The sequence below is a fragment of the Geotrypetes seraphini genome, chromosome 19 (assembly GCF_902459505.1).
Source record: "Geotrypetes seraphini chromosome 19, aGeoSer1.1, whole genome shotgun sequence".
Classification (NCBI taxonomy): domain Eukaryota; kingdom Metazoa; phylum Chordata; class Amphibia; order Gymnophiona; family Dermophiidae; genus Geotrypetes; species Geotrypetes seraphini.
The window spans coordinates 19,301,982-19,321,400 of NC_047102.1; the positions used below are offsets into that span (position 1 = coordinate 19,301,982).

General features: G+C 42.5%; 1 protein-coding gene across 4 annotated transcripts in view; it reads left to right on the top strand.

Moving 5' to 3' along the window:
• The window catches only part of DENND2B (DENN domain containing 2B), a 363,764-nt gene that overhangs the window by 106,690 nt on the left and 237,655 nt on the right, over positions 1–19,419 (top strand). Inside the window, exon 1 of one of the 4 annotated variants that reach the window (XM_033928055.1) lies at positions 13,515–13,655. The exons of the other annotated variants lie outside the window; for them this stretch is intronic. The gene's annotated coding sequence lies outside the window, so the exon portion shown is untranslated. Of the gene's footprint in view, positions 1–13,514; positions 13,656–19,419 lie in introns of those variants that run through there. 4 annotated transcript variants of the gene reach the window in all.

Below are 19,419 nucleotides of genomic sequence, written 5' to 3' on the forward strand. Positions count from 1 at the left end.
AGCCCTGAGTCAGATTTTCATGTGGGATAGGCATGTGGGATCTCTCAGGGAGAGGAAGAAATAGTGGATGCTGTGGATGGGCCATTTGGCCTTTATCTGCCATCATATTTCTATGTTTCTATGTTTCAAGATTTCCACAGTGCATATGCATAGATCTATTTGCAGAAGCTGTACATGCAAATCAATCTCATGCATATTCATTGTGGAAATCTTGAAAACCCAACAAAGTTGGGGCCCTGGAGGACTGTGATTTCCCACCGTTGGGGTAGAAGTATCTAAACTAAACTAAACTAAACCTTAGGTTTGTATACCGCACCTTCTTCACAATCGTAGAACTAGGCACGGTTTACAGGGCTGGGATAGAAAGGAACTCCAATGGAGGGTTATAGGATTAAGTGTAAAGAAGGTATAGAGGGGTTTAGGGTACCAGAGAGGGGGGAAGTGTTACATTTTTGAGAAAAGCCAAGTTTTCAGATGTTTACGGAAAAGTTGGAGGGAGCTCGCATTTCGGGGAGGGAGTATCTGTGGCCTGACCTCTTTTTCATGGCATAAACGAGACATCACAATAAGGTGATAGCATTCCAAAATGACTGGGCATGCTAAAACACAATATAAATTACTCCCTTGCCCCAATGAAAGAGGTGCTCAATGTTAGGGATGCTCAGTACCCTCTAGTGCCCATAGAGATGGCTCCCATGGGCTTCGTTGCAGTGTGGTACACTGTGAATATCTGTCACAGGTAATAGTAGCTTTAAAAAAAAAAAAAAAAAAAGGTGTTTTCTATGTCATTTAACAAAGTACTATCTAGTAGAACTTGGATTATGAAAAGAAGGCAGGTGGAATTGCACTTGTGGTATTGAAATCTGTTCTTCTAAGGAGTCAAACCATTAAGAGGGCAGTTTTCAGTCATTACTACTGCTTCTACAATGCTTAAACTCGTATTCTCTTTAAATTTGGCTGTCTCTGCTTTAAAGCTGTTTTTGGTTCAGCTCCGGGGTATTTAGCCTCCCAATTTAATTTTTATAGATCATCTAAAAATACTCGTAATAATTTCATGTAAAGGCTTGCCGTTACAAGAGATTTTTGAATAGGACGTTTGCTTTTCAATTAGGGAAAATGAATTCTTGGTTAAGCCCGTAGATTTGTCAAATGGATTCTTATTATGTTTTTAGAAACTTATTTGTTTGATAAGTATAATTATGCTTTTTTATCTCATTATTATGTCTTATCAAATTTTATGTATATGTCACTGATTATACAGCTCTTCTTCTCTGTTATCCTTCCCCCCTTTCTCTCCCCCCTTCTACACATAAGTTCATGTAATCCTTTTTCTTCTTCTCTACCCACTATTTTAAGTTCTTGTAAACTGTGTCGAGCTCCATTCTCATGGAGATGATGCGGTATATAAACTTAAGGATTAGATTAGATTAGATTATTTATTGACTATCCTGCTTACAGGTAAAAGTACACCTAATTCTACAACACTCTTACTTTCATTTACTCCCCCCCCTCCCTTATACAAAGCCACGTTAAGCTTTTTTAAGCTGTGGTGGTAAAAACTCTTGACGCTCATAGAATTCCTGGAAAGAGAAATAGGAAAAACCAGATTAAGCATAAGAGAGATACTGGGACTGAAGCAAGACAGACAAAATGCTCAGACAAATGCAAAAAAAAAGGCATTTTATTCTGAATTTATTAACCAAATGTAATTATTGTGTAATGTGCAACTCCTGATTATCCTGCACTTCAGTTTGCATTTCTCTTGTTTTTTAGTTTTGCTACACATGCAGAGTCTGACTGATTTAGGGCTCTTTTTACGAAGCTGATTTGCCGGCCGTGCTAGCCGCTACCTACCGCCTCCTCTTGAGCAGGCGGTAGTTTTTTGGCTAGCGCGGGGGTTAGCGCGCGCTAAAGCCGCTAATGCGGCTTCGTAAAAGGAGCCCTTAGTTTTCAGTTCATTTTCCCCTCACGGTTCTTATCTGTGCTTCCCCAGCCTCCACAGAAGAGATTCAATCCTAGGTGCGTCACTGCTCAGTACTACATAATATAATTTAATACAGTTTTACGAAACGTCAACGGTTGAAGATGAATCTTGCCTGTTCCTTTCATCTTGAGCATGTTGGTAGTGAAGAAACCAAAAAGCGCAAATTCTCACTTTCTGGCTGCTGTGTTCATTTTTTTTTTTTTTTTTCCCCACTAAGGAAGCACTTTGGTGAAATATATTTCGTGTTAAAACTATTGTAAAGTTTCTGGTGCAGTGCATCCTTTCTTTAATTTGGATTTTGTTCTGTTTGAAGTTAGCTAGCAAATCAGTTTGAGAGTTAAATCCAGCAGTCTGTCTGACACAAGAGAACAAAGGAAGGTTGATAAAAGGTGCCTGAGCTGTGATTCATCTTCCATTTTTCTTGAATTCATCCTCCTTGGAACTGAAAATGGCCGCCTTAATACAGACAGGTCAAAAGATTAAGAAAACATGACTGTCTGGGAAGGCAGAAATCTTTTAATAGCTGTACAATTAAATAAAATCTTCCATTTGTGTAGTGCTATGGATTTATTGTCACACTAGTGTGTCTGTTCCGGCAGGAGATAAAGGCCCCAATTCTATAAACAGAAACTAAATCGGTAGGCACCATTGAAAATTGCACCTACCTCATGTCAATCAAATTTAGGTATTTTAAGTGAATCATTCAATATGTAATTCACCACGCAGAGGACTTGAAAACCTGATAAGGTAGAAAGAGCCGTTTTTGAATAATCGGAGAAGTGAGATCACTAGCTCTAGATTTCCCTGATGCAGCTACAGTGAAACGGGGTCCCTTTTGGAAATCTAATGATGGGAGTGGATTAGATCAGTGTTCTTCAATCACCGGTCCATGGACCAGTGCCGGTCCACAGGGCCAGCACGTGCATCAGGCCCAAAACAGTGTTCTTTAACCTCCAGTCCACGGTGCGATCGATGCGGCGTTATCTTCGAGCCAGCTCCCTCTTCCTAACTGATCCAGTGCACAAAGCCAAGGGCAGTGGCTCCTACGGGCATCCTGCGCCTGAACCGGAAGCCTTCTCTGACGTTGCAGCGTCAGAGGGAAGGCTTCCAGATGAGGCACGGGACGTGCAAGGTGCAATTAGTACTATTATGGGGGCGGGGTCTGGGGTAGAGATTGGGTAGAGAGGGCGGGGTCTGGCCCACGACTTAGCTCAGTGTTCTTCAATCGCCGGTCCACGGACCGATGCTGGTCCACAGAATAATTCTTTTATTTCTGCCGGTCCATAGGTGTAAAAAGGTTGAAAAACACTGAATTAGATTACAGCGGCATTTGGGAACCGCAAACTTTGTGATTTGAGCTTCAAGTTCTCTACTATTTTCTGTTGAATGTCATGTTAGATGGGACTTGTATAAGTTATTTTCATTCTTTGGGCTCCTTTTACAAAGGTGCGTTAGGGCCTTAACGCGCGGAATAGCATGCGCACTAGCTGCTACCGCCTCCTCTTGAGCAGGCGGTAGTTTTTTGGCTAATCCGGTGCTTGCGCTAAAAACGTTAGCGCACCTTTGTAAAAGGAGCCCTTTATATATGGAGAATGTTATTCTGAATATTTTGAGATTTTTAGGAACGATATTACACTACTGAAAGGGATATAATGTATGTGGAGTTTTTCTGACCAAGGATGTATATCGCCTGCCTCAATATTGAACTGCATTACATTGAGGCAAGCTTGTCTTCTTTTCTTTTCTTGTGGACACGGAGGTCTTTTCTCCACTTTTTTGTGCTGAATTAAGTAGATTCATTCTAGCTTATCAGGTTTTCAAGTCCTCTGCTTGGTGAATTACATTTTGAATGATTTACTTAAATTTATATTTTTTTTCTATGTTGAAGCTTGTGTTTTAAAACAAATTTAGGTGCCATTTGTAGAATTGTGCCTAAGGGTGCCTAAATCAAGTTAGATGCCAGTAGGTATCTACAAATTAAGCGCCAGTATATTAGGCCAGGGTTTAACACAGACGCCCAAGTCATTCCATGCCTAAACTCCGTCCTTAATAATGCTCACTTTTCAGTTAGGCACTGTGCCAGTTTCCATGTGGTATATTAGAGTTCAGCAAATTGAGGGAAAGCAAGCCACAGCTCTGAGTCCGAGTGCATGCTGAAAACTAAAGAGAAACTCCCCCCCCCCCCACACTAATGAATCCACGTCTTAAATGTGAATAAGGAATAAATAGTACAGTCGGCGTAAATTCATCAGAGCACAGAACATTTTATTTTCATAATTCATTCCAGATGAGTTTACAAAATTCAAGTTAAAAATTCCTTTCTGCCCTAGAAAGAAAAAGGGGGGGGGGGAGAAGGAGGGGGCAGCACTTTTTGCTGCCTCAGCTATGCACTTGTGCAGAATCAATTACAAAAGGCTGCAGATCATCAAACATAAGGACTTCCGATAGGTGCTCCATGTGCAGCCCTCATGTTAGTCCTCTGATAGAGGCCATGCATCAGACTTACTAGTACCCTCCATGGCAGTATTGCAAAAGTGAAACCAAATGCATACTTCCTATAGAAACTCGTCCCCCCCCCATACAAAAAATAATAATATTAATTTCAGGATATGCGGAGGGCATTTTCAATATGACGCCCAAATCAGACTTTGGACATTTTGGGGAAAAGGTCCAAAAATCCAGTAGAGAAAATAGTCATTTTCAAACCAGAAAAATGTCTGGGGTTTTTTTTCTTTGAAAATAGCCGTTTCCTAGATATGTTTGTCCTCAGTTTGTCTATCCTTTTGAACCATTTTCAGGACAAAAAAAAGTCTAAATGAAATACACACAAAAAACAGCCATTGGGATGTAAGAGGGGCCAGAATTCTTAGTACACTGGCCACATCGACATCCCAGCAGTGCAGTGGGTAACATCTTAGGGACACTGCAGCGAAGTTTACATAAAAAGTCCCAGGTACACATACTACCGTGTTTCCCCAAAATAAGCCCTACCCCGAAAATAAGCCCTAGCAGGATTTTCAGGGTAGGTCTTAATATTAGCTCTACCCTCCAAATAAGCCCTAGTCCCGGGATTCGGCAGCAGTTTTCCTTCCCTCCCTCCCATCCCTTGTGCAGCAGAACCCTTGAGCGAGCACCGCTCCCCCCGAGCACTCGCTGCACAGCCGAATCACCATCATTCCCTCCCTCCCATCGGAACCCCCACTGCGAGCCCTACTTACCTCCCTAAGCAGCGTCGGACCGGCAGCACTCTAACAGGCTGCTTCGGCTTTGTCCGCCCATGTATTCACTCAGCCGCAGCAGCCTGTTTAGAGTGCTGCTGGCCCGACGCTGCTTAGGAAGGTAAGTAGGGCTCGCAGCGTGATTCCTGATGGGAGGGAGGGAAGAATGGGGATTCGGCTGCACGGCGGGTGTGGGTGCTCACTCAAGGGTTCTGCTGCACAAGGGATGGGAGGAAAGGGAAGCTGGGTAAGGGTCCTGCTGTACGAAGGATGGAAGGGAGGGAAAGCTAGAAGCTGGGTAAGGGTCCTGCTGCACAAGGGAGAGGGAGGGGAGGAAAGATGCTGCACACGTGGGGTAGAGAAAGGAAAGAGGAAGAATTGGGGTGAAAGAGAGGAAGGGAGAGATGATCATGTACATACCCCGAAAATAAGACCTGATGCGTTTTTTGGGCCTAAAATTAATATAACACACTGTCTTATTTTTGGGGAAACATGGTACTATTACTTCTACTGGTTATTATTTTTATAGCACTACCAGGTGCATGCAGCACTGTACTCACTATAACCCTCTTACATTGTATGGGGAGCCCTCAGAACTCACCCAAAACCTACTGTATTCAATTGTATACCACTCCAGTAGCCCTAATGCCTGCAGGTGTCACCCATATATCAGTACAACAGATTTTGCAGGGCTCACATTTTCCACCACAAGTGTACTAGTTAAGGGTGGGTTATGAGCTCGGGTCCCCATCTCTGTAGTCCATTACACTGACTAGTTGCTCGAATAGGACTGACCATCATATCTGAAGCTCTCGTGCAGGTTGGAATGTTCTGTTTCATCCACATCTTTGGGGATGGGTGGAAGTGGGTCGTTGACCACTGGGGAAGTAAAGGGGTCCATTCCTTCATGCCTCTAGTGGTCATGTGCTCAGTTTGGCCACAGTTTTGGCACTTATTAATTACTGAAACAGATCTAGCCTCAAGTTTTGCCATATATGTTTTCTGCAATGTTCCATTATTGCAGAAAAACGTCCAAATCATAAGTCTGTCCTAATCCACCCTAAACCCGCCACCTTGAGATTTAGATGCACTGCAGACAAACAGCATAGAAAACTGTTTAAACAAAGTGTTTCAAAAATGGCATTTGGATGTTTTAGCAAACAAAATGAAAAGAACAAACCAGGGGAAAAAACAAAACCACAAATTAAAATACAAAGAAACCAAAATTGAATTGTCCAAAGAAGAAAGATGTGCACTAAAATAGTGTCCACAAACTCATCTGATAATGTGAAGATCTTTAGTCCTCCAGTATCACAATAGTCCAATCAATGATCCAATGACTGAGTGTTCATTGGGTACATCATTAAAATTTGAATCTCATATAATTATGGTGATGAGTGGGACTTTTTGGGAGCTGTGTTAAAAAAACCTTCAACTTCTTTTATGGCAAAAGGCATTAGAACTTACATTTCATTGTGCCAATTGAACAGCTGTGATGCGAGTCTTCCCTTTTTGAGGCTCACGTGCAGGCTAAAAATGGTCCAAAATATTGCTGCAACTTTGATATTAGGGAACTGAAAATTGAGATCACGTTGCACTGTGTTTATGCATTGCATTTGTCTCTCTCTTCTCGTAAAGGCAATTGAAGTGTTTAAGTTGTTAACATTTTGATCTTCAGCAGACTAACGTGGAGCAGTTGTTGGCGGCATCACGTACATGCATGCATGCACACGTTCTCCTCATGGGGAAAAAAAATCCTGAGCGTAAGGGTACAATGCGTTGGTGAGCTTGAGCCTAGGCTCTGGTTCAGCTATTGGAAGTTGCTGTGGAGTTTTTAGAAATGTCAGAAGGGGCAGGATGTGGTGGTTTGGGAGGAACACGAGCACTGTCGTAGCAAGGGTAAGGGTAACTCCTCCACTCTCTTCTCCACCCCCATCCCAACCCCACTCCTCCCCAACTCCCCCTGCCGTGCGCACAGACCCCCTTTTCCCGTACCTCTTTAATTTTTCCAGTGTGAGCAGTGTTACGAACTTGCTGCCTGTGTCACGTCGGCTCTCCCTCTGACAACACTTCCTAGGGGCGGAACCCAGAAGTGACGTCGGAGAGAGCCGACACTGATGCGGGCAGCAAATTCATGATACTGCTTGCGCCGGGAAAATTAAAGCAGTAGAAGGTAGGGTATATGGTAGGGGTTGGAGGCAGAAAGGAGGGATGGGTGCCAGCGCCCCCACCAAGAAGGCACCCGGGGTGGACCATCCCCCCTCCTTACTATGCAACTTAACATGAAGGAATTATGAATAGTTCAGTAGATGCTAGTTACTGTAGGAGGCATTGCTGGTAATTTATAGGTGGGACAAAATGGGGGTTGAGAAGTGGGTTTAGCAGGGTGTAAGATTCCTGGCCAGATTTTCCAAGAATCCTTGTGCAGACATCCATGTATATATAGCAGGGACACTTGGCCCTCATCAGGCCAAGTTTTCAGGATTTCCCCAATGAATATGCATGAGATCTATTTGCATGCACTGCTTTCAATGCATATTCATTGGGGGAAAACCCGACTGGATTTGGCCCTCGAGGACCGAAGTTGTACAGGCCTGGTGTAATGAAAAATTATTTATTCACAGATCTAAGCCTGTTGCCTCACAGGCTAAGGGAAGGCAAATTAAATTCTCTGACTCCTAAGAGATCAATTCAGTTCAGCAAGCTTTAGTCTTTATTCTATTAAACAGGTATGATCCCCCCAGCTGCCTCCTTTAACAGATCTTATAGTCTTTAGACAAGACAGCTAGCTTACCTCAGCCAAACATACATCAACTGTCACTTTGATACTCTCATAGACACTTTCCTCCTTCCCAGGGCTCCTCCTCAGCCTACAGCTAAAGAAAGCTTCTCTTCCTTTAGACCTCTTGCTTTAGGATCATTCCTGGGGAAATCTCTCCTTCAGGGTCCTCCCTGACAGACTCCATACTAGGGCTTTTGAATTCCTCCCTTCCTGAGTCCCTCCCCCATGATTCAGCAGGGTTGCCTTCCTTACTCTGCAGTGGCTTACTTTGACACTCTGTATACTAGCACCCTCTGCTGTACAGAGGTATAATGGCAGTATGAGTGACGGAGTACACCTCGCTCCCTCACACAGGGATGCTGCTACTAGGCTTTTATGAGTTTGTTTTAAAGTATATCTGTGTTAATTATGGTGATGCTGTTTTGGCAATGTAACATGGTAGATGACAGAAGATAAAGTCTTGCACAATCCATCTAGTGTGCCCAACAAGATAAATTTTATTCATGCTATATAGTTATGATAACATATGCATTCTTGATCTGACTTGGAGGAGATCTCTCAAATGTACACTGTTTTGGGCCATCAATGGTTGGCTGGTGAAGTGATTTAATTGGCCTGATAAAACAAACAGATCTGAAAAGGTTATCATGCTGTTATACCGGGCCATGGTATGCCCCCACCTGCAATACTGCGTCCAACACTGGTCACCGTACATGAAAAAGGACATAGTATTACTCGAAAGGGTCCAGAGAAGAGCAATGAAAATGGTTAAAGGACTGGGGGAGTTGCCATACAATGAGTGGCTAGAGAAACTGGGCCTCTTCTCTTTTGAAAAGAGAAGACTGAGAGGGGACATGATCGAAACATTCAAGATATTGAAGGGAATTGACTTAGTAGAGAAAGAGAGATTGTTCACCCTCTCCAAGGTGAAGAGAACAAGAGGGCACTCACTAAAGTTAGAAGGGAAAAGATTTCGTATAAATGTAAGGAAGTTCTTCTTTACTCAGAGAGTGGTAGAAACCTGGAACACTCTTCTGGAGGCTGTTATCCAACCTTGTCTTGAATCCCTGAAGGGTGCTTTTCCCTATAAGTTCCTACTGGAACAGAACATACGCAAGTAAGGCTAGACTCAAATAGGGCAGTGGTCTTTGACCTAAGGGCCGCCGCGTGAGCGGACTACTGGGTGCGATGGACCACTGGTCTGACCCAGCAGCGGCAAATCTTATGTTCTTAACAAAAGGCAGAGTTCAGAGACACTACTGCTTTAAGGGTTATGCATGAGCCATTGACCCTTTCATAGTCTGCTGCTCTGGTCCTTATTGTTTATAAAGTCAACTCTAATTCATTTGGTACGTGCAAACTTTATTCTTGGACCATATACGCAGGAGGTTAGGGCTTTTCAATATGGAGAAGAGATGACTGAGAAGAGATATGCTGGAGGTCTGCAAAACTGAGTGGACCAGATGGTCACAAATTGGCTGTTTACTATTTGGAAACTAGGGGACATGCCATGAAGCTACTAAATAATACATTTAAAACAGAGACATTTTTTTTCACTCAATACCTATTAAGCTCTGGAACTGATTGCTAGAAGATGTGTAGATGGATTTAAAAAGATTTAACAAGTTCCTGGAGGAAAAGTCTATAAATTGTTATACACAAGGTAGGCTTGGGAAAGTCAGTGCGTAGCCTGGGCATAAGCAGCATAAAATCTGTTTACCGTTAAGGATCCTGCCAAGAACCTGTAATCTGGATTGGCCACAGCTGGAAACTGAATACTGGCGTGATATGACTTTAGGACTGACTCAGTATGGTAGTTTTCACTTTCAAGTTTAATGGAAGCAATACTTGCTTTTGGAGAAAAATAATAGTTTACACCTTCTGTGGAGATGTCAAAGGATTGCTGTATGTTTTATGGTTTTAATGTTTTTTTCTAATGAATTTTAAGGAGAAAGGACAAATATGCTAAACTAGTCGTTAAGCCCGTTACATTAACGGGTGCTAGAATTTATGTCTGTCTGTATTTTTCTTTCTGTCTCTTTCCTCCCACCATTTCCCTGTGTAGCGCTGTCTCTGCTTTCTTCCTCAGTCTGCACTCTCAAGCTGTAACATTACTGCTTAGCTTTTTCTCCCTGCAAGCATCTCTGCTCTAGCCCCCTGTCCTTCTGTGACTGTCTGTGTGTCTCTCTCTACTTGTGCACTGTTTGTTTGTTTTTTTCAATCTCTCTTTAGCTCCTGATCCCCTCTCACTGACCCTTGCCGACTGCATGTAATTCCGGTTAGGTTTCCATGGCAACCCTGCTCGCGGGTCTGTTCGGTAGGGCCGTTTTTTTCGGGTCTGCCGGCGCCGGGTGGGGAAGAGTCCTGGCTCCTTTTTTGGTTTGGGCGCGTGCAGAGGGGCTCAACAGCGCACAACCACCTTTCCTTCCCTCCCTCCATCAGGTGCAGTGCAGCTCCACCAATGTTAAAAGCAGCCGCATCGAAATCAGAGGCCTGCCACTGCCGTAGCACGTTCCCCTCTGCCTTGGTCCCGCCCCTTCTCTGACATATGGGACCGCGGCAGAGGGAACGTGTTACGGTGGCGGCAGGACTCCAATTTCAAAGCAGCTGCTTTTAACATAGGCGTAGCTGAACTGTACCTGATGGAGGAAGGGAAGGAACGGTGGGGCAAATTTCGTCAACGGCAGTCCTTGTGCGGTTCGAGAGAGGGGGGGGGGAGTGGAGTCGGCGACTTGCAGCTTCGCGTGCCTCCCACCCCCCCTTCCCTCCGGCTCCGCCGCCGATAGTCTCCACCTGCATTGTCCCTGGCGCAGCACTCACCGGCCCGTCGGGCGGGGAACGGAGGAACAGGTTCAGGGCTGCCAGGGGGGGAGGAGTGAGTCCGGCTGAGACTGGCAGGAAGAGGAAGGCGGAGCAGGTGAGCCGGCACCGAAAAAAACTTTAAAGAGCCAGCCAGACCGTGAGTGCGAGCTGTTGTAAGTTTGCATGTGCACTCTTGCCGGCCACGGACATACGGATCACGGAAGCACGCGGATTAGAGTGCGCATGCGCCGCCTACGGTTTTATTATATATATAGATAGATAGATAGATAGAACATAAGAATTGCCATTTCCGGATCAGACCCTGGGTCTATCAAGTCCGGTGATCCGCACACGTGGAGGCCCCGCCAGGTGTACCCTGGCCTAGTTGTAGTCCCCATAGCACCGTATGCTTCTCAAGGGAGATGTGTATCTAATTTACCCTTACCCGTATCACTCTATGCCACTCTTAAGGAAATGTGCATCTAGTTTACCCTTAAATCCTAGAACGATGGATTCTGCAATTACTTCCTCTGGGAGAGCATTCCAGGTGTCCACCACTCGTTGCGTGAAACAGAACTTCCTGCTATTCGTCCTGGACCTGTCCCCCCTCAGCTTCAGTCTATGTCCTATTGTCCATCTCACATTGGACATTGTAAATAACTGCTTTCCCTGCTCCATTTTGTCGAATCCTTTCAGTATTTTGAAAGTCTCGATCAGATCCCCTCGCAGTCTCCTCTTCTCAAGGGAGAACAACCCCAGTCTCCTAAGTCGTTCCTCGTAGTCCAGGTTCTCCATAAGTTTCACTAGCTTCGTTACTCGTCTCTGCACCCTCTCTAGCAGTTTTATATCCTTCTTTAGGTATGGAGACCAATGCTGGACGCAGTATTCCAGGTGGATAGTTTCAGAACAGTACAGATAACAGGGGAAGCAAATCCACAAAATACAAGGTAACAAATCTGGGTGGAATTGTCCAATCAGAAAGGTGCACAAATAAAAGTGTCTTTCAACTCATCTGATTGATCTTTATTCATCCAAAGTAACTTGGGTCGAGTTACTTTGGATGAATAAAGATCAATCAGATGAGTTGAAAGACACTTTTATTTGTGCACCTTTCTGATTGGACAATTCCACCCAGATTTGTTACTTAGTTTCAGAACATTGGCATTTCACAGAGTATGGCAATTTGTTTTCCTGTTCAGTCACCTAGTTTTTATTATGTTTTTTTAATCTGTGAGCAAACTAATTAACTTCTAATTATTGCCCCTTGCATTAGTGGTCTCTACTGTCCGATTATTGCCAGCAAAAGCAGTTGGGTGCTACCTATGAGCTGAAAGTAAGGTCATCTATATACTAAAAATAACAGACCTGATATTCAGCTGGTGGCGATCAGCATTTTGCTGACCGCTTTCAGCATTATACCAGGAAATTCACTGCCTAGCAATGTCCAGGCTCTGGCATTGAATGTCTGGGAATACAGAGGCAGTGAAAACGTAGCAGTTAACCCCCTTCCCCTTCCCCCCTTTTTGTTAAGCTGCAGTAGAGAACATAAGAATATAAGAATTGCCATACACCAAAGGTCCATCAGTCCCAGTATCATGTTCCAACAGTGGCCAACCCAGGTCCCAAGTACCTGGCAGAAACCCAAGTAGCAACATTCCAGAGCTGCGATTGTGATGTCATAATGCCTCATTCCACTAATGCCTAAGAGACAACCTCATCAGTGATGTCACAATGGCTTCATTATCCTATACTTGACTCACATAAGAACATAAGAATTGCCATACTGGGACAGACCGAAGGTCCATCAAGCCCAGCATCCTGTTTCCAACAGTGGCCAACCCAGATCCCAAGTACCTAGCTAGATCCCAAGTAGTAAAAGAGATTTTATGCTGCTTATCCTAGGAATGAGCAGTGGATTTCCCTAAGCCATCTCAATAATGGCCTATGAACTTCTCTTTAAAGGAAATTATCCAAATCTTTTTTAAACCCCTAAGAAAACCGATTTCACCACATTCTCCAGCTAAATGTTCCGAAGCTGCTCTGATGCTCATAGCGTCCTCGGCCACAGTAGAAACCTCTACCCAGGCTTAGTAAAAGAGGGCCTAAGTGCTATAAGTGACACTTAACTGCCAATGAAGAACTGCATAAAGTCCTGCATTTTATGCAGTCCTATTTATGTGATTATCTTAGCTGGTTAAGTGATAAAAAGCGGCATTTAACTGTCTTAAGTGCTGACTCGGTCTCAGAATACCGCCCAAAATAGCTGGTTTTGGCTTGGGTGCTGGGGCATTTTCAGCAGTGCTATCTGGTTAAATGCTGCTTAAGATGCCTGGTAAGTTCTGGTCAATAGATTTAAATGGCCAGGAGCCTTTTCTGCAGGGGTGTCAAAATCCCTCCTCGGCCGCAATCCAGTCGGGTTTTCAGGATTTCCCCAATGAAAATGCATGAGATCTATTAGCATACAATGAAAGCAGTGCATGCAAATAGATCTCATGCATATTCATTGGGGAAATTCTGAAAACCCGACTGGATTGTGGCCCTTGAGGAGGGACTTTGACACCCCTGCTTTTCTGGCTGTTTAAATTGTTTGGAATAATGGGCCCAATCTTGCTAGTACTTGATCCAAAGTTACTGTCAGAATTATGCAACAGAATTTACTTTTTAAGTAATTTAAAATTTGGATTTCATGATTTTTAAAATGGATTTTACTTTGTATTTTTTTCTTTAGATAGCCACTTTCAGATGTGAGCTCTTGCAGCCCAGGCATTTGTTCTTACCAATAAAGCTGCCCTCTAAATTCTCTTTCTGACTGGTTGGCATTAGCGTTCCTTCTCTGCTTAAATGGAAGTTACATTGCAGGAATAAGCAGGTACATAAAATTGCAAGATTTCTCAGAGGGTCCTCGGAAATCCACTATTCTAGAACCAGACTTTTAATTTTGAGATGTCAAGTGCATTTGCAAGCACAATGTTAAGTCAGAGTAGCATGTGAACAGAATGTATTTCACAGAAGTTATGCTCTTTAAAAAAAAAAATTATTATATTTTTGCCAAATTGAATTTCGTTGCATAATAACCTCCTTGGATTTAGACATCACACATGTTTGATATTAGCCTAAGTGTGCACATCTCGGCATCATTGAATAAGTGGTTAGCAATACTGTATGCAGGCGTTAATAAATTCTCCCCAGATTTTGTGGAATGATTGGTGCTTGGCTTGGATCCACACATTCCATTTAAGGGAAAAGGCACTTAGATTCCATCTGATCTGACTGGTTGTTTAACATCCCTTGAGGCCACTGTATGGCCTGTCCTAAAATTTCAATGCAACACCAGTGAGCTCACCAGAAAACCAGATTCCTCTAAAACAATTTTAAGCATAGCTTTAAATTGGATTATTCTCTGTGGAGCAGCTTTTGGAACGCTGAAGCAATAGGTACTGTAATTTTAAAATGACTCGGGATTAAACCATCTGTTTTATTAAAATGTTTATTGCTATTTTAATTCAGGCTGGATTATCTTGTCGGCATGTGGCAACACTAGCAACCCATTACTTAAATTCCCTCCCTTTTGGAAATAGGTCCCTTCTTCAAGCATGGTGTTTTTTTTTTTTCTATGTTGTCTCAAGAGTCTTGTGTACTGGAAAAGTGTTGGATAACTTTTTTATAGGACTAATAGCTCACAGTCCAAACAGAATGGGTGATTGGCACTCTGAAATGCAATCCAGATCTGCATCATTTCAACCTAAACTTGGCTATGTTAGCATCATTCTCCTTGGGCATATGGTAACTTGCTTGTTCTGTGCTGGGCCTATCAAATTCTGTGGTCTGTGAAATACTCTGATGTGCTCCAGAGGGAATGAAGGCGCTACCTAATATCAAAGCACTGGAAACCACCCACCAACTGAGAATGAAACTTATCCATAGCAACATTTAAATAATTTTTAAATGCATTTTTTTTTTTTTTTAAATTTGGAGCGGGTTGAAAACGAATATGTCGAGATGCAGTAGATGTTGCCCTGTCCTCGTAGGGATCACAATTTACTTGAGGCCGTGGAAGGTCAAGGAGCTCATTTCCAAAAGAGAAAAATGTTCAGAAGGGGCAGATGGATGTTTTTCTCATCAAAGCCTTCCAATTTGCTATTTTCAAAACTTATTTTCTAGGCAGACATCTATGCTGTAGATCAGTAGTTCATCTAGATCTCGAGGGGGACATGTTAGAGAAGTGGTGTGGGCGGGACTAGGATGGGCCTATGAATTGGGACATTTTTCTGCTACAATCAAACATTTAAGAATACGTCCAGGGCATTATTTTGGCATCTGGGTCTAGACCTGCGTTAATAATGAATAAGTGCCCAAAAAGGTGCCCTAACTGACTAGTTGACCACTGGAGGGATATATAATCATGACCCCCTCCCAACCCCCAAAGATGTAAATGAAACAGTACATACCTGCCTGTATGATAGCTTCAGATGTTATGGCCAGTCCTAGCAGAGCATGTTCCTGGAATAGCCTTGTGGGCACTATAGTCAACCATAGAGTTGGGGACCTCGGGTCCCTATCCCACTCTAACTACTACACTTATGGTAGAATATTTGAGCCCACCAAAAGTTTCATCATCAAGTTTTCAAGGCAGTTAAGTATAAATAAAATATAATAATAATAATAATAATAACTTTATTTTTGTATACCGCCATACCCAGGGAGTTCTAGGCGGTTCACATCAATTAAACAGATTTACAAGAATTACAATTAATCAGATTTACAAGCAACAAAGTCGTTGAGATAAGCATGAAGGGGTTGTACAAGTCAGGTTGGGAGAGAACAATAAGAAGGAGAAAAGGGAGAGTTCAGATCGTTGGTGGGAGGGGTGAGAGAAGAGGAAGAAGGGGGGGATTAGGGATTCTGTCCGTGAAATAAATGAGTTTTGAGTAGTTTTCTGAAATCGAGGTAGGTGGGGGCCTTGAGCATAATTTGGGCTAACCATGGGTTCTGTTTGGCCGCTTGGAAGGCAAAGGTTTTGTCGAAGAACCTTTTGAGGTGACATAGTTTTGGGGAGGGGAAGGCAAATAGATTGATTCTGCGGGAGTTCTTTTTGTTGCAGTTTAGGTTGAAATGAGGGATGAGAAGGGGAAACACAGAAATGAATACAAAATCAAAACATATAACGAACAAACAAGAATCACATAATAGAAACATGACTGAATTGGTACAAAAGGAGAAAGGGAGGAACTACATTAGGAACAAATAGGGAAAAACATAAGGTAGGGAAAACAAAGAAACCGGCATAAGAGCAGGTCTAAAATATATGTAAAACATACTTAAAAGGAGGATCAAAAGTCAAAGTCATCTTTGAACAGGAAGGTTTTTAAGTTAGATTTGAAGGTATTGAGTGATGTAACTTCTCTTAAACAATTGGGAACTGAGTTCCAGAGCGTAGGGGCAGAAATACCGGCATGGTATTAATATGTCTTAATGAAGGGATTGAGAGCATTCGGAGGGAATGCTGAGAAAAATATGGAATCAAGAGTCTGTTAATAAATTCTGGTTGGCCAGTAGCTCTAGTTTTGAAGGTCAATAGCATAATAGGTATAATTATTCACTATTCTATTGGTAACCAGTGGGCATTAATCAGTAGGGGGCCACTTCCTATTTTGTCTTTAGAAAATCACCAAAAACATTCCTGTTTGATATGTTTTACTCTTAATTATGTCACTGTCAAATCTATTATGATTTTTAACAGCTTTCTACTTACTAATTGAACTATTGTCTTAACTTTGACTGATTTTATCTGATGTATCCTTTTTACTGATAGTTTTTATTCTGCATTAGACATCAATTGTTTATTCTGTATTTTAAATATTGGCAGTATGTATCCTTTGTTGTGAACTGCTTTAAACTTTTGGTATAGCGGTATACATGAAATAAATTATTATTATTATTATTATTAAACTTTCTTGCGTTGGCTATGATTTTGGAAGTATTCTGCACAATTTGTAATTTACTGGATCATGGGGAGCAGCCATGATGAGATATGGATTTTCTTGAGAAGGAAGAATTAGCACCTCCACATCCTGAGGCAGCTGGAATTTAGTGAAACTTTGGCCATCGTTGGTGTGTGGTACATTCAACCTTAGATAAGTACTTCTCTATCTTTGTATTATTCTGTGGTGATCTGTTCAATACCAGAAGCTCTGCATTGCACAAGACCTTTTTTTCTCCCAATCAGAGGCGGCAGTGTTCAACCTCCTAATGCAATCCTTGGGAGCCGACCTACATCTTTCATGAATAAAATATTTAACCTAAACAGATGACATAGCAATCATACTACCTGTAATAGTTGCATTAGTCAATATCCTTACCAAGGTCAAGAAATGCATCCACATAATAGAAAATGGGATCTCAACCCACCACTTCAAACTAAATAAGAACAAAACCACGCTACACTCAAATAATTACAGTAGACAATACAGACTTTCCAGTAGAACTAAAAATCCCAAATCTTAGGAGTAGAAATTAATAACCACCTATCCATGAAAAACCACGTACAATCAATAAAACAATCTTTCCTTGTGATGAGAAAGCTAAGATCCATCAGAAAATACTTTGAAACAGAGGCCTTCTGAATCTTAGTGCAATCCCTAATCCTATCTCGACTACCTAACAGAGTTGGCCATCCTACTCCAGGGTGCCTCCAATAGATATTCCAATAGATAGAAATCTTTTCCACTTAAAATTTCCAGCATGCAACAAGATAAAGTCTTCTAGGCAAATTACCTTATCCATCCAGTATCAATTAGCAAAATCCTGGAACCAACTACCGCTTATCTCAGGTTCAAAAAACTTAAAGCATATCTGTACCGAGGCAGGCAGCTAACCCTGAAGTAACTGAATGGCATTTGTAAAAGCCCATCTCTAAACTGTCTAATGCAACTCCTGGGACAAAACGAAGAGCTAATAATGACCTACTTGTCCTTGGAACTATGTATTTTATAACTGTAACCTAATTGTATTAATAGTTGTACTGATCTACCTGTACTAGCAACCATATTGAATATCCATGTCAAACTGTCCATTGTAACCTCCTTGGAAACTGACCCAACCTCTTATAGTGAATTCCAAACTTAAACTGAATAGGTAAAGGCTGAATAGAAAACCTGATTAACATAACATCTCCAGTTAGCCAAGGCTTAGTGGTGTTTAACTGCTTTCTCCTAGATAGGCAGATGCTATGCAAAGTGGGAAGAAGGGTTAAGAACATAAGAATTGCCGCTGTTGGGTCAGACCAATGGTCCATCCTGCCCAGCAGTCCACTCACGCGGCGGCCCCTAGGTCAAGACCAGTGCTCCAAATGAGTCCAGTCTCACCAGTTTAGCAGGAACTTGTCCAACTTTGTCTTGAAACCCTGGAGGGTGTTTTCCCCTATAACAGCCTCTGGAAGAGCGTTCTAATTTTCTAGCACTCTCTGGGTGAAGAAGAACTTCCTTACGTTTGTACGGAATCTATCCCCTTTCAACTTTAGAGAGTGTCCTCTCGTTCTCCCTACGTTGGAGAGGGTGAACAGTCTGCTGCTTTACCGTTCATAATGTCTCCTCACAGCTCTCAGCAAGTTGTGATGTACTGAGGCTCATGGAAAAAAAAGAAAAGAAAAAAACAAAGGAATGTATGGCACTTCTGGGGCAAACTTGCAAAAGCACAGTACTCAATCCTGGCAACTATACTAAAAAGAAGTCTTGTAACAGTTATATCTGTTTTTGATTCAAGCACTGGACAGATCAGATTACAGCCTCCTTCAGCTATCAACACCAACTGAGATTTTACTTAGTTAACCAGAAAAAAATTTCACTCTTGCATGCTCAGACAAAAATGGAAAATCTAATCCTGCACCACAAACACATTAGAATATTTTAAACATTAATTGGCGTATTGATTAAGCTATGCTAACTGCTTTGTTAAGGATGTGTTAATTTCAGCATGAACAGCTAAGGCAGAAGGAGTGGGGAATAGGGTGGGACTGTGCCCTACAATTAAAATGGAAAAGCGGAGACTTAGAGGAGACATGATAGAAACCTTCAAGATCCTGAAGGGCATAGTGAAGGTAGACAGGGACAGATTCTTCAGACTGTGGGGAACCACAGGTACTAGGGGTCACTCGGAGAAACTGAAAGGGGACAAGTTTAAAACAAATGCTAGGAAGTTCTTTTTTACCCAGAGGGTGGTGGACACAAGGAACGCGCTTCCGGAGGTTGTGATAGGCCAGAACACAGTACAGGGGTTCAAGGAAGGTTTAGATAGGTTCCTAAAGGTTAAGGGGATTGAGGGGTACAGATAGAAGTAGAGGTAGGTTATAAAAATGGTCAGGAACTACTTCACAGGTCATAGACCTGATGGGCCGCCACGGGAGCGGACCGCTGGGCATGATGGACCTCTGGTCTGACCCAGTGGTGGCAACTACTTATGTTCTTATGTTCTTAAATATTTACCAATACGTTAACTTTTAATGCAGCAGATAATGTGGCAGTTAATGGCACCTGAATGAGTATACCTAACCCCATCGCAATGCTGTTAATACACGGTCAAGACATTTCCTCTGTGTTAACAGTAGGGGAAAATCCTAGGAACAACCCAAATAATTA